The sequence below is a fragment of the Mercenaria mercenaria genome, chromosome 1 (genome assembly GCF_021730395.1).
Source record: "Mercenaria mercenaria strain notata chromosome 1, MADL_Memer_1, whole genome shotgun sequence".
NCBI lineage: Eukaryota > Metazoa > Mollusca > Bivalvia > Venerida > Veneridae > Mercenaria > Mercenaria mercenaria.
In genome coordinates this window covers 36428998-36442080 of record NC_069361.1, presented here as the reverse complement: position 1 = coordinate 36442080, position 13083 = coordinate 36428998, and the positions used below count along the sequence as shown (strand labels likewise).

General features: G+C 36.4%; 1 long non-coding RNA gene across 2 annotated transcripts in view; it reads right to left on the bottom strand.

Annotated features, from left to right (window-relative positions):
- Positions 1-3037: 3037 nt before the first annotated feature.
- The window catches only part of LOC128557214 (uncharacterized), a 38868-nt gene continuing 28822 nt past the window's right edge, over positions 3038-13083 (bottom strand). Inside the window, exons 2-3 of one of the 2 annotated variants that reach the window (XR_008371131.1) lie at positions 5323-5420; positions 3038-3983 (exon numbers count right to left, since the gene is read on the bottom strand). This is a non-coding gene — a long non-coding RNA (uncharacterized LOC128557214). The remainder of the gene's footprint in view (positions 3984-5322; positions 5421-13083) is intronic. The other variant, XR_008371132.1, reaches the window with a different exon arrangement.

The window sequence follows — 13083 nt, the reverse complement described above, 5'->3', positions numbered from 1 at the left end:
TGGCTTAGATACTTTTTGAATTATAAGCATTTTTGATCACTGATTTCAACTCATTTAGATTTGAAGATTGAATACTGCTTAAGCCGGTGCTAGGGGGCGTGGGAAGTGTTGCATATTCCATTACTGCTTATGAACAGACTCAATAAAACCAGGTCTGCAATTTTCACTGTTTGCTTTGTTCTCCATGCTTCTGAGGGATCTACTTTCCAGATTTTATTTACTTCACAACAGCGGGTGTTAAGTGCTGTGTGGCAGCCGTAAAAAGTCGCCCCGACTTCATCTCCGAGTGTTGTTATATTTTCTGGTCTTTCGGGATCATTGATTTCAACTCATTTAGATTTGAAGACTGAATACTGCTTAAGCATGTATATATTCTGTGTGACATTGAAACTTGGATCATCATAATTGGAACATAGTTTTAGTTTAAATTTCTTGTGTTTTTCTAGCTTACAAATCTATATAGTGTAATACATGTTTTGCGGTAATAAATTTTCCAAGTGGGAGAACAAGGGTGGAATAAGTTCAAATAACCAAATCAGCACATGCTGTTCAGATTATGGCACAGTGATCTTCCAGCATTGCATGTGTATACAGAGGATAATGTTTTGTTTCAGTGCAAGATCTATATTTGACCGAAGACCTACAAGTGACTTTCCAACCAAACAATCATCTTCAAGTGCACTTGACCGATTTATTGTATGGAGAGCTTTTGCTACTAATTTTAGGTTTCATTAATTACCATTCAACATCATGTTTGTAATTACATTAGAATGGGATCAGTAGCCCGAGCCTCACCAGGTTATCCACACATGATGACATCACCTCAGGACTGAAACATACATCTGTCACAGGACCAAACTCCAACGCAGTGATCTCCCTTGCTGCTTCGAGCGAAGAGGGAGATCACTGCGTTGGAGTTTGTCACAGGACAGCATTTCCAGTACATGACATTTTAAAAAGAATCATTGTTGAGGCAGAGGTAGATTAAACTACAATACAGTTTGACGTTGTTCAAGAGAGGTCCCTGCTGAGCTATTGCAAATGCTAACGGCTGACTAAACCTGCAGGGTGATTATCAGCAATGAACTCAGTACTGTCACTGGCATTTTTTTATTAATTTAAAATTGAACTGAATATGAAACACTTACGAATATTTATTGAAATGCAATTGCAAATTATATTTGGTAATGTTAATTGTTTAATACAACAATTATAAGTGTGAAATCACAACACCATATCGAACTTATGTTTTATAAATAGTGAAAAGTACTTTAAGCATCTACATTTATAACAAATTTTCAAAGTACCTTTTTCAATCCCTTATATATTTTAAGTAAGAGACATTTGAAATATTAAAATGCCTAAATGGAAAATTCAACAAGCAGATTTTCCAAATACTGTATTTCAGTACCGTATGTGATTATATCAAATTAAGGATATCAAAATATAAGCGAATTTAAAGCATACACACGTTTTCTGATATCTGTTACTTTATGACACCTTTACATTTTATTATGATATTACATTTTATTTTTGATATAACAGGATATTTTGATAGTGATTAGTGATATCACAATCATAAAACTATTGGTACTTCTAAATGTTGTGATTGATATCCTGTATACTGCTTTGTTCGAGTAAAAACCCTTAACTTTCATGTGTGAATTTTATAAATTAAGGATTCAAGCAAGTAATTTTTTTTTTAAGTATGTTATCTCAGCGAACAAAAGCACCATCTACAGGTATCACTCCTCTGCAAGTGCTGGACAATATGTATGAAAAGAGTTATAGTTCAGATTTTCAGTACAAAAAAGGGCCATAATTCTGACAAAATGCAGATTAGAGTTATGGTTCTTGGCTTACAGTCATCTAATGACGGTAAACAAGTGTACAAAGTTTCAAAGCTGTAGCTCTTATAATTTTTGAGAAAAGGCGGACCTAAAGAAAAATTTTAACCAAGAAACTCATTTTTCTAAGTGCAAAAACATTCTAACAAAATGCATATCAGAGTTATGGTTCTTGGCCTACATAGTCCCCTAGTGATGATAAACAAGTGTACAAAGTTTTAAAGCTGTTGTTTTTGAGAAAAGGTGGAACTAAACAAATTGTTTAACCAATGCTGAAGCCGACGATCAAGTGACGAAAATACCGCTTAGATTTTTTTTAAAAATCAGACGAGCTAAAAATCAACTTCATAGCTCTTGTGGCATATTTGATACAGGTGATGATGTGGAACAACTATTTCAAGTCTGAATCAAATTCATTTTGGTGATAGAGTGAACGTGAATCAAAACTAATAGGAAACTTTGTTAAAGTGATAATTGAGCCGCGCTATGAGAAAACCAACATGGCTTTGCGACCAGCATAGATCCAGACCAGCCTGTGCATCCGCACAGTCTGGTCAGGATCCATGCTGTTCGTTAATGGTTTCTCTAATTGCAATAGACTATGAAAGCGAACAGCATGGATCCTGACCAACTGCCCCATGTGGTTCTGGAACGATCTGTGTATGAAAAGAATTGGAACCACTGCCTTACCCTTGCATGATCGTAAGAGGCGACTAATAGGGTCTTAACACTTGGTTTTGCAGTAACTCTGATTCCAGCAGGTATGCAAATTTTGATTCCATACCTCGTTTTTATTTCAATGTAAATGAGATGTGGAACCAAAATTTGTAGTCCTGTTTGGCGTCATATAACCTATACTGTGTTGGTGCATCGTAAAACTCAAATAAATAAATGACCAGATTGCACGGATGCGCAGGCTGGTCTGGATCCATGCTGCATGCAAAGCCACTATGTTGGATTTCTTACGGCGCGGCTCAATTATAATTCATGAAAATTGGTGCTACCTGCTTGTGCTATATGTGCATGTTCATAAGGTACAATTATTTTTACATTTGAAACAAATCCATTATGTGATAATAAAAGAGATTTAGCAAAATGTACCATAATCTAGACAGATGGTTGCACATGAGTGAGTAGAGTAGCTCTCCATATACTTTGTACAGTTGAGCTAAAAATGAAAGAGGAACACAAATATTTAAATTATTTATTTAAATGAAACTTACTGATACAAAACATCATAGACTGGAATACGGTAATAAAATAGTCCTCTGTCATAACAATGCTTTGCAAATGATAGACTTAATATTTTTTGCTTTGCACATAAATTTTGCAATGAAGAAGTACATATTTTAAATTTTCCTACTGTCATTTTGCTTCCAAGTTTTTTCATTTTATATTACTACAACCTTGCTCAAATGTTCATTATGATATTAGTAGTAACTTTATTTAAAGAGGATAACAAATTTGGCTATAGCCAGTATAACATAATAGTCCGTAAAAGTTCATCCTAATTATGTAACATAGACAGTGAAGTGAAAGACATAAATTGAAATACATGTACCATACATATAACTTAAACGAGTTTGTATATTGAGAAAATTAGCATGTTTAAAGACATACTGTGTTTCTATTCATTTCAAAGGAATTCTTATCAACCGACTTGTCACTTGGGCCATTCATACTTATACATTCATCAAAGTAAAGCATCTTGTACTAGATCACATGCTAAAAATCTTATGAAAAGCTACTAATTTCTCCCAAAAACTGAATATTCAATTGTTGGATATTTTTGAAACACTTTCGCATATACAGTCATTTTCTTGGTTATTTTCTTCTTCCATTCATGACTGTCAGATGCTTACCATTTTTGTCTGATAAGCCTACTAGCCTCAACTATAATATGTTGACATTTCCTGTGCACTGAGAACTTTCAGCACTGCTCATGTTCACCAATAATTTTCCACCTTTCTTCAAATTTCCATTTTGTTCTACTTTGATTTAGCAAAACTGGTTTAAAACTTCCTGTATAACTGATTTAAGCACTGTATAATGTTCTGTGGTTTCAGCCCAAACCAATTTTATTTCATCACTATTTCAACAGCTTAGAGAAAGTCTGCCAATCTCGTGTAATGACCCCTGAAATAAAACCAGAACTTTTGACAATACCTGGTAACATTTCTGCAAAATGCAAAAAAAAAAAAAAATAATGAAACTATATTTTCTTTATATCTACTATCATACAATCAAGTACGATCAAATACAATCGTTCCAATGTACATGTAATAAAGAAACAGTGTAATAAATCTGCTGAATTTTCATAGCACTGAATTGGATCACCGCGACAAATTTAAACTGCCCCTATAACAATTTGTCTTGAACAGAAAATATCTTCAGAAATTTAGTACCCACCTTAGCACTTAAGAAAACCAGTTGATTTTTGCCTTCTATGTAGCTAACTATTCTGCAGACACATGTTTTTTGTCATTCTCTATGACTTACTAAGTTACTTGCTAATCAAAGTTCACATAACATTTTTTTTTCTACTACACTTGCATGTATTTCCAATATTTTTGTTACATTACTTCAAATTTTTTTTTTTTTTCTTTCGAAACTTGGTCGGAACCACGTTTAAGGCCCGTTTATTTCGTAAGTACATCAATACATCATATACAGATATTTATACAATATTATAATTTTGAATGCATTATATAGCTAGAAAAAAGGGAAACAAACAAGAAGAGTATGAAAAGGAATAATGTCAAGAAAAAAAAAAAAAAAAAAAAAAATTCTTATTTGTTAATTTTGACCAGCATAATTAACTGTATTAGTGTGAGGATAACATTTTTTCCTACCAGCAGCCAAACTTTGCTTAAGAGCACCTCTGATTAAAGGGCACTACTATAATACCCACTTATGCAGGCCGTTATTTCCCATTCCCTTCTGACAATATGTAAACTTTGATCTATTGTTTTCTTTTCATATACTAACCCTTACCCTTCTGAGTTCTATAATAAAACTGGTCAATCTTTCAATTTTGACAGTACTATTAATTGTTAAAAAAATGTGCAGGCGGATCATGATCTGCACTGGTCGCAAAGGCAGAATCAATTGTGTCAAGCATGATAAGGGCTAAGGTTGGTCTTTACAGTTTTGACTGCATATACTTAGTTTTAAAATGTTCCATAAAACAGATACATAGAGCCAGTTTTAATTTTGTAAAAATGAAACAATAATGAAATTGTTTTATGTAGGGAACTAAAGGGAAAACTGGTGATTTTTTAAAACTATGTATGTAAGCTTGTAACACTGATGCAAAAGGGACCACTGTGGAATAAACATAGTTTCTAGACATAGCTATCACAATGCTCCTTTAGCAATGTTGAAATGCATGAAACTGTTTTGTGAACTTTAATTTGGCATAAAATTATATTAAGCTGTACTTTGAAGAGGAATATACTGTATGCAAAATACTTACTTACAGAAGATACAAATAGCTGACTAAAGGTAGAAGATATCTGCAACAACTTGCATTATTTCACCTTTCCATGGGTCTGAAGTCACCAGCTCCTGCGCCTGAAATAGAAGAGCCAAAAAGGAAAAAAAAGTCTGAAATATTTTTATGTTTAAAGAAAGTTTGCTTGAATAAGCTTAGAATTTAATGCTACAGTAGTGAGTTGAAGTGTGCTGACAAGAAATAAAGGTCTGCGAACTTTGCCTGTCCTGGTAATGGAGGCAAACTTTTTCAAGGAAATCTGAAACAAGATGGCCATGATGGCCCTATATCGCTCACCAGAGTTTATCTGGCCTACTGACCTAGTTTTTGACCCCATATGACTCAGTTTCGTATTTGACCTAGAAATCATCAAGACAAACATTCTGACCAAGTTTCATAAATATTGGGTTACAACTGTGGCCTTGAGTGTTCACAAGCTTTTCCTTTGATCTGGCCTACTGACCTAGTTTTTGACCCCACATGACCCAGATTTGAATCTGACCTAGAAATCATCAAGACAAACATTCTGACAAAATTTCATAAAGATTGAGTCAAAATTGTGGCCTCCAGAGTGTTCACAAGCTTTTCCTTTGATCTGGCCTACTGACCTAGTTTTTGACCCAACATGACCCAGATCCAAACAAGGCCTTAAGATCATCAAAACTAACATTCTGACTAAATTTCATCAAGATTGAGTCACAACTGATCCCTCTAGACTGTTAACAAGCTTTTTCTTTGATTTGACTGGGTGACCTAGTTTTTGACCCAACATGACCCAGATTCAAACCTGACCTAGATAATCAAGAAAAACATTCTGATTGATTCTAATGATTTTCAAACTTGAAATGTGGCCTCTAAGAGGGTTGAAAAAATTTTCCTTCGATCTGGCCTACTGACCTAGATTTTGACCCAACATGACCCAGTTTCAAACTTGACCTAGAGATCATCAAGACAAACATTCTGACCAAGTTTCATAAAGATTGAGTCACAAATGTGGCCTCTGGAGTTTTAACCCCATATGACCCAGTTTCAAACTTGACCTAGAGATTATCAAGACAAACATTCTGACCAAGATTCCTAAAAATTAGGTCACAAATGTGGCCTCTTGAGAGTTCACAAGCTGTTCCTTTGATCTGGCCTACTGACCTAGTTTTTGAACCAACATGACCCAGTTTCAAACTTGACCTAGAGATCATCAAGACAAACATTCTGACCAAGTTTCATAAAGATTGGGTCACAAATGTTTTGAAACAGCACTTCTAATTAAGCATTCTGGATAATTTTTTCTTGACCTACTAACGTTGGAAACTAGAAAATGCTTTTGTAAAAAGCGCATGTCTCCCCCAATGCAAAGTCCTATAGGCAAGAAGTCAATAGGGGTCAGGAGCAAAAATCAAAGAGACACTGATGGTTGGCTGCAATAGGGATCATCTACTTGGCGTGTCCAGTCATCCCGCTAAATTTCAACACTCTTGGCCTAGTGGTTCTCCAGTCACTGTTCAGGCTCCTGTGACCTTGACCTTTGATCAAGTGACCTCAAAATAAATAGGGGTCATCTACTCTGCATGTCCAGTCATCCTATTAAGTTTCAACATTGTAGGTCAAGTGGTTCTCAAGTTATTTCCAAAAAATGATTTTACATGAACAGGCCACTGTGACCTTGACCTTTAACAGACTGACCCCAAAATCAATAGGGGTCATCTACTCTGCATGTTCAATCATCCTATGAAGTTTCAACATTCTGGGTCAAGTGGTTCTCAAGTTATTGATCAGAACTGGTTATCAATGTTCAGGCCCCTGTGACCTTGACCTTTAACGGAGTGGCCCCATAACAATAGGGGTCATTTACTCTGCATGAACAATCATCCTATGAAGTTTCATCATTCTGGGTCAAGTGGTTCTCAAGTTATTGACCGGAAATGGTTTTCAATGTTCGGGCCCCTGTGGCCTTGACCTTTAACAGAGTGACCCTAAAATCGTTAGGGGTCATCTACTCTGCATGACCAATCATCCTATGAAGTTTCATCATTCTGGGTCAAGTGGTTCTCAAGTTATTGATTGGAAATGGTTTTCAATGTTCGGGCCCCTGTGACCTTGACCTTTCACAGAGTGACCCCATAATCGTTAGGGGTCATCTACTCTGCATGACCAATCATCCTATTAAGTTTCAACATTCTGGGTCAAGTGATTCTCAAGTTATTGACCGGAAATGGTTTTCAATGTTCAGGCCCCTGTGACCTTGACCTTTAATGGAGTGACCCCAAAATCGATAGGGGTCATCTACTTTGTATGTACAATCATCCTTTGAAGTTTCAACATTCTGGGTTAAGTGGTTCTCTAGTTATTCATCGGAAATGGTTTTCCATGTTCAGGCCCCTGTGACCTTGACCTTTGACGGAGTGACCCCAAAATCAATAGGGGTCATCTACTCTTCATGACCAATCATCCTATGAAGTTTCAACATTCTGGGTCAAGTGGTTCTCTAGTTATTGATCGGAAATGGTTTTCAATGTTCAGGCCCCTGTGACCTTGACCTTTGACAGAGTGACCCCAAAATCAATAGGGGTCATCTACTCTTCATGACCAATCATCCTATGAAGTTTCAACATTCTGGGTCAAGTGGTTCTCTAGTTATTGATCGGAAATGGTTTTCAATGTTCAGGCCCCTGTGACCTTGACCTTTGACGGAGTGACCTCAAAATCAATAGGGGTCATCTACTCTTTATGATCAATCATCCTATGAAGTTTCAACATTCTGGGTCAAGTGGTTCTCTAGTTATAGATCGGAAATGGTTTTCAATGTTCAGGCCCCTGTGACCTTGACCTTTGACGGAGTGACCCCAAAAACAATAGGGGTCGTCTACTCCAGCAGCCCTACAACCCTATGAAGTTTGAAGGTTCTAGGTCAAATGGTTCTCCAGTTATTGCTCGGAAATGAAGTGTGACGTACGGACGGACGGACGGACGGACAGGGCAAAAACAATATGTCTCCTGGGGGAGACATAATAACAGGTTTTTCATTGCCGAAGAATCATGTTCCTGTGCATTATATCTTGAACCTAAATTTTCATTTTTGAATTAAACTGTACATAGTGCAAATACCATATATATTGAACAAGAAACCAACATTTCACTGCTGTGTCAAAAAGTACAAGGAATAACAACAGTGCCAAAGTCACTATATACGTCACTATATACTTATCACAGCAAATTGATTTGGCTAAGATATTCTATTTGGTGGGGGTAATGGTCAATTTCTGAAATTTGAACTATTTTAAGGTCCATTACTCTTAAGAATTGCTTTATCTGACATGGCCTAAATTCTATAGCAAAGCATTCTGCATAATTTTTTGGGATCAAAGAACATTTACTAATTAAGTTATTTGGCAAACACTGCAATTTTAACTAATTCAAGGACCATAATTCTGGAGAAACTGGTTCAACTTGGCTGGTAGGTAAACTTGACCTTTCTTTTAATTGTAAAAATATTCTATATAAGCATGGTTGATATAAAAGTACAAAATACTCATCTGTTGAGGACATATCTAGATATTGAGAAAAGACAAGGGAAATAACTTTGGTTATACTAGTCTGAACTGGTTAGTTATCAAACCTGTCTTCCATTTTCATACAGGTACACATTCTGTATAATTTTTATTTAGAACCAATTATGATCTGACTGGTTATCACATTTTGGCTAGATTTTATGCCCTAAACATTTTGACCAAGTTGGGTGAAAACTAGATAAGTATTGTACAAGAATAGACACCAGTTACCGGTACTATTGTAAATAATATAACCTTGTTGTGGCTGATTCCATTATACACCCATCAAAACCTGTCTAAATAATAACACAGAGAATATCTATTAGTTGTGGACTAAATCCAAAACAATTCCCACTTAGAAATAAATGTAAAGTGATGTTCCAATTTTGGAACATGTCTATTCCTATAGGATCTTTGTCCTCGTTTTGAAAATAACACTCTCTAATCTTAGTTTTCAAAAAACTGTACCAATACATTTCATCAGCTTATATTTGAAAAATTACCAAGTACTTTTATTATGAGCAAGCAACCATTTTAATGCTGGCATTTCCTGAACATGTTTGAAGACACATTTCATACAAGCTTTTCTGTTTTATACTCTATGCCATAAACTGTAATTGTTACCTCACTGTTACCAAAATAGGTCCCATATTTTCATTTTAAATGCCTAACTGATTTTATAGTTCAAATCAAAAGTTGTTGAAAATATTTAAAAAGACTGAAAGACAAGGGTCTGGAGGAAAGAACTGGCAGCTTATTAGAATAAAGCACAATGGGAGAGAGTGGAAAATGGAATGAACAGTCAATAGAATGGTAGAGAGAATCAGCACGGGCTAGCTGGCTGCATGCAACAAGCATTGGCTAGCTTGATGGATGTAACATATATTAATGCCCAGTAGCACAATAGAGAGAGAGAGAGCTGAATGAAATATAGACCTTGATGGCAGCATGGGTTAGATGTCTATATGCAACATCTTACTTGGTGGCAGCTCGAGAGAGACACGGAGAAAGACAGCAGAATGGTATATAGCACAGTGAACAGAATGACTGGGAGAAGCAGCACTAGCTAGGTGGCTGTATGTAACATACAATACCTGGTAGCTGAATGAAAGAGAGAATAATTATACAATGAATAGAATGATAGGGAGAATCAGTATGAACTAGCTGGCTGTATATGACATACAACACCCAGTAGCTCAATGAAAGTGGCAGCTAAAAGGAATATAAGCAAATAGAATGATAGGGAGATTCAGCATGAGCTAGCTGGCTGCATGTAACATACAACACCTGGCGACACACTGCAAGAGACAGGCAGCTGAATGGAATATAGACCCTGATGGCAGCATGGGCTGGTTAAATGGATGGATAAAAAACAAGAGAACAGACTGAGAGAATATACTGGATGTCATACAGAAGACCTTATCTTCGAGACTCCTTATTTTTTTCTAATAAAAAGACCCTGATGGCAGCATGGGCTAGCTAGGATGGCAGCATAGGTTGACTAGGATGGCAGCATGGGTTGGCTAGGATGGCAGCATGGGTTGACTAGGATGGCAGCTTGGGTTGGCTAGGATGGCAGCATGGGTTGGCGAGGAAGAATGATAAAAAATCAAGAGAACGGACTGAGTGAATGTGTTGGGTGACAGACAGAATACCTTATCTTACAGTCCTTTTTTCTAGTTATTCATTCAGTAATTTATATTGTACTTAATCACTTACAAAGAAAGATTAGGAGAAGAGGAAACCATGGTGAAACAAGAGCACCGCCTTGCGGGTGCAGACGCTCATCTGATTTTTTTGTCTCTGTATAATAGAAATAATGTCCTACCCACGATTTTCTAAGTCCAAAAAGGGCCATAATTCTCGCAAAAAGCAGAATGGAGTTATGTTTCTTGCTGAACAGAGTCAGCTAATGATGGTGAACAACTGTTGCAAGTTTGAAAGCAATAGCTTTGATAGTTTAGGAGAAAAGTTTACCTAAACATAAAACTTAACCAATAAATTTGATATTTTCTAAGTCCAAAATGGGCCATAATTCTTGCAAAAAGCTGGATGGAGTTATGTTTATTCCTGTACAGGGTCAGCTTATGATGGTGAACAACTGTTACATGTGTCAAAGTAATAGCTTTGACAGTTTAGGAGAAAAGCTGACCTAAACACAAAACTTAACCAAGAAATCTGATTTTCTAAGTCCAAAAGGGGGAATAATTCTTGCAAAAAGCAAGATGGAGTTATGTTTCTTCCTGTACAGGGTCAGCTTATGATGGTGAACAAGTATTGCAAGTTTCAAAGCAATAGCTTTGATAGTTTAGGAGAAAAGTTGACCTAAACATAAAACTTAACCAAGAAATCTGATATTTTCTAAGTACAAAAGGGGCCATAAATCTTGCAAAAAGTAAGATGGAGTTATGTCTCTTGCTATACAGGGTCAGCTTATGATGGTGAACAAGTATTGCAAGTTTCAAAGCAATAGCTTTGATAGTTTAGGAGAAAAGTTGACCTAAACATAAAACTTAACCAGGCAACGCCAATGCCGATCAAGTGATGACAATAACTCAACATTTTTTTCTCCAAAAATCAGATGAGCTATAAAGTAAACCGGAGTTAAACAATAACTTTTAAATTTCAAACGTATCCCTCTTCACCCCTCTACAAAGACAAAAAATGTGTTTGGTGTAAAAACTGCTTTTAAATAGACCACTCAGATATGTTTTACAGTAAAAGATTTCAATAAGCAGTAAAATGGTTGAGTCTTGCATCATGATAATATACCCTAAACCTACAGAGTATGTAAATCAGCCCCTCATGTAACAACATTAGTTCATAATTTTTTTTCTGAGGCAAGTCCAACAACAATGGGATACTCATTCTATAATTACCTAGACTGGTCTTGAAAATAGTGCATGCGTATCTATACAGATTCATTTAAATGGTAGCAAGAATTGATTACTAATACCTGTCCTTAGTTCAGTGAGAGATGTTGACCTTAAAGCAATATGACACTGTCTCATTCTTTAAGGTCTTTCAAAATAATAACAAGAGCTGTCCTTAAGACAGCACGCTCAACTTTTCTCAGTGCTTGACCCTGAATTAGATCTTTGCCAGTGCATTTGATCCTGGCAGTGAATTAAACTGTCTTATCAATGCTTGGTATATTTGTTTTCACCAACCTAAAAATTCTAAGTTAACAAGAGCTGTCTCCATAGGATGACACATGCCCCCGATGGCACTTTAAATGAATAGTTATGGCCGATGTTAGAGTTTAGGACCTTTGACCTATGGAGCTGGGTCTTGCGCGCGACACGTCGTCTTACTGTGCCACAAATTTATGCATAGTTACTTGAAAATCCATCCATGGATGACAAAGATATGGACCAGAAACGCCCATAAATGCACTATCATGAAATATAACCTTTAACGTCTAAGTGTGACCTTGACCTTTGAGCTACGGACCTGGGTCTTGTGCGCGACACGTCGTCTTACTGTGGTACACATTCATGCCAAGTTATTTGAAAATCCATCCATCAATGACAAAGATATGGACCGGACACGCCCATCAATGCACTATCCCTTAATGTCTAAGTGTGACCTTGACCTTTGAGCTACGGACCTGGGTCTTGTGCGCGACACGTCGTCTTACTGTGGTACACATTCATGCCAAATTATTTGAAAATCCATCTATCGATGACAAAGATATGGACCGGACACCCCCATCAATGCACTATCCTTCAATGTCTAAGTGTGACCTTGACCTTTGAGCTACAGACCTGGGTCTTGCGCGCGACACGTCGTCTTACTGTTGTACACATTCATGCCAAGTTATTTGAAAATCCATCCATCGATGACAAAGATATGGACCGGACACGAAAAATGCGGACAGACTGACAGACCATTTAAAAACTATATGCCTCCCTTTGGGGGCATAAAAATGGGCATAACTCTTTCAAAATTCAAATCAGAGTTATGGGGATTCTTTCTTCTGGTGGAGCCTTTGATAGTAAATAACTATTTTAAGTTTCAAGTCAATAGCTTTGAAAGTAACAGATATTGGATGTATATAAAACTTTAACCAAAAAATGCTAAGTTAAAAAGGGTCATTACTCTTTCAGAATTCAAATCAGAGTTATGGGGATTGTTTCTCCTGGTGTAGACTTTGAAAGTAAATAACTATCATAAGTTTCAAGTCAAAAGCTTTGAT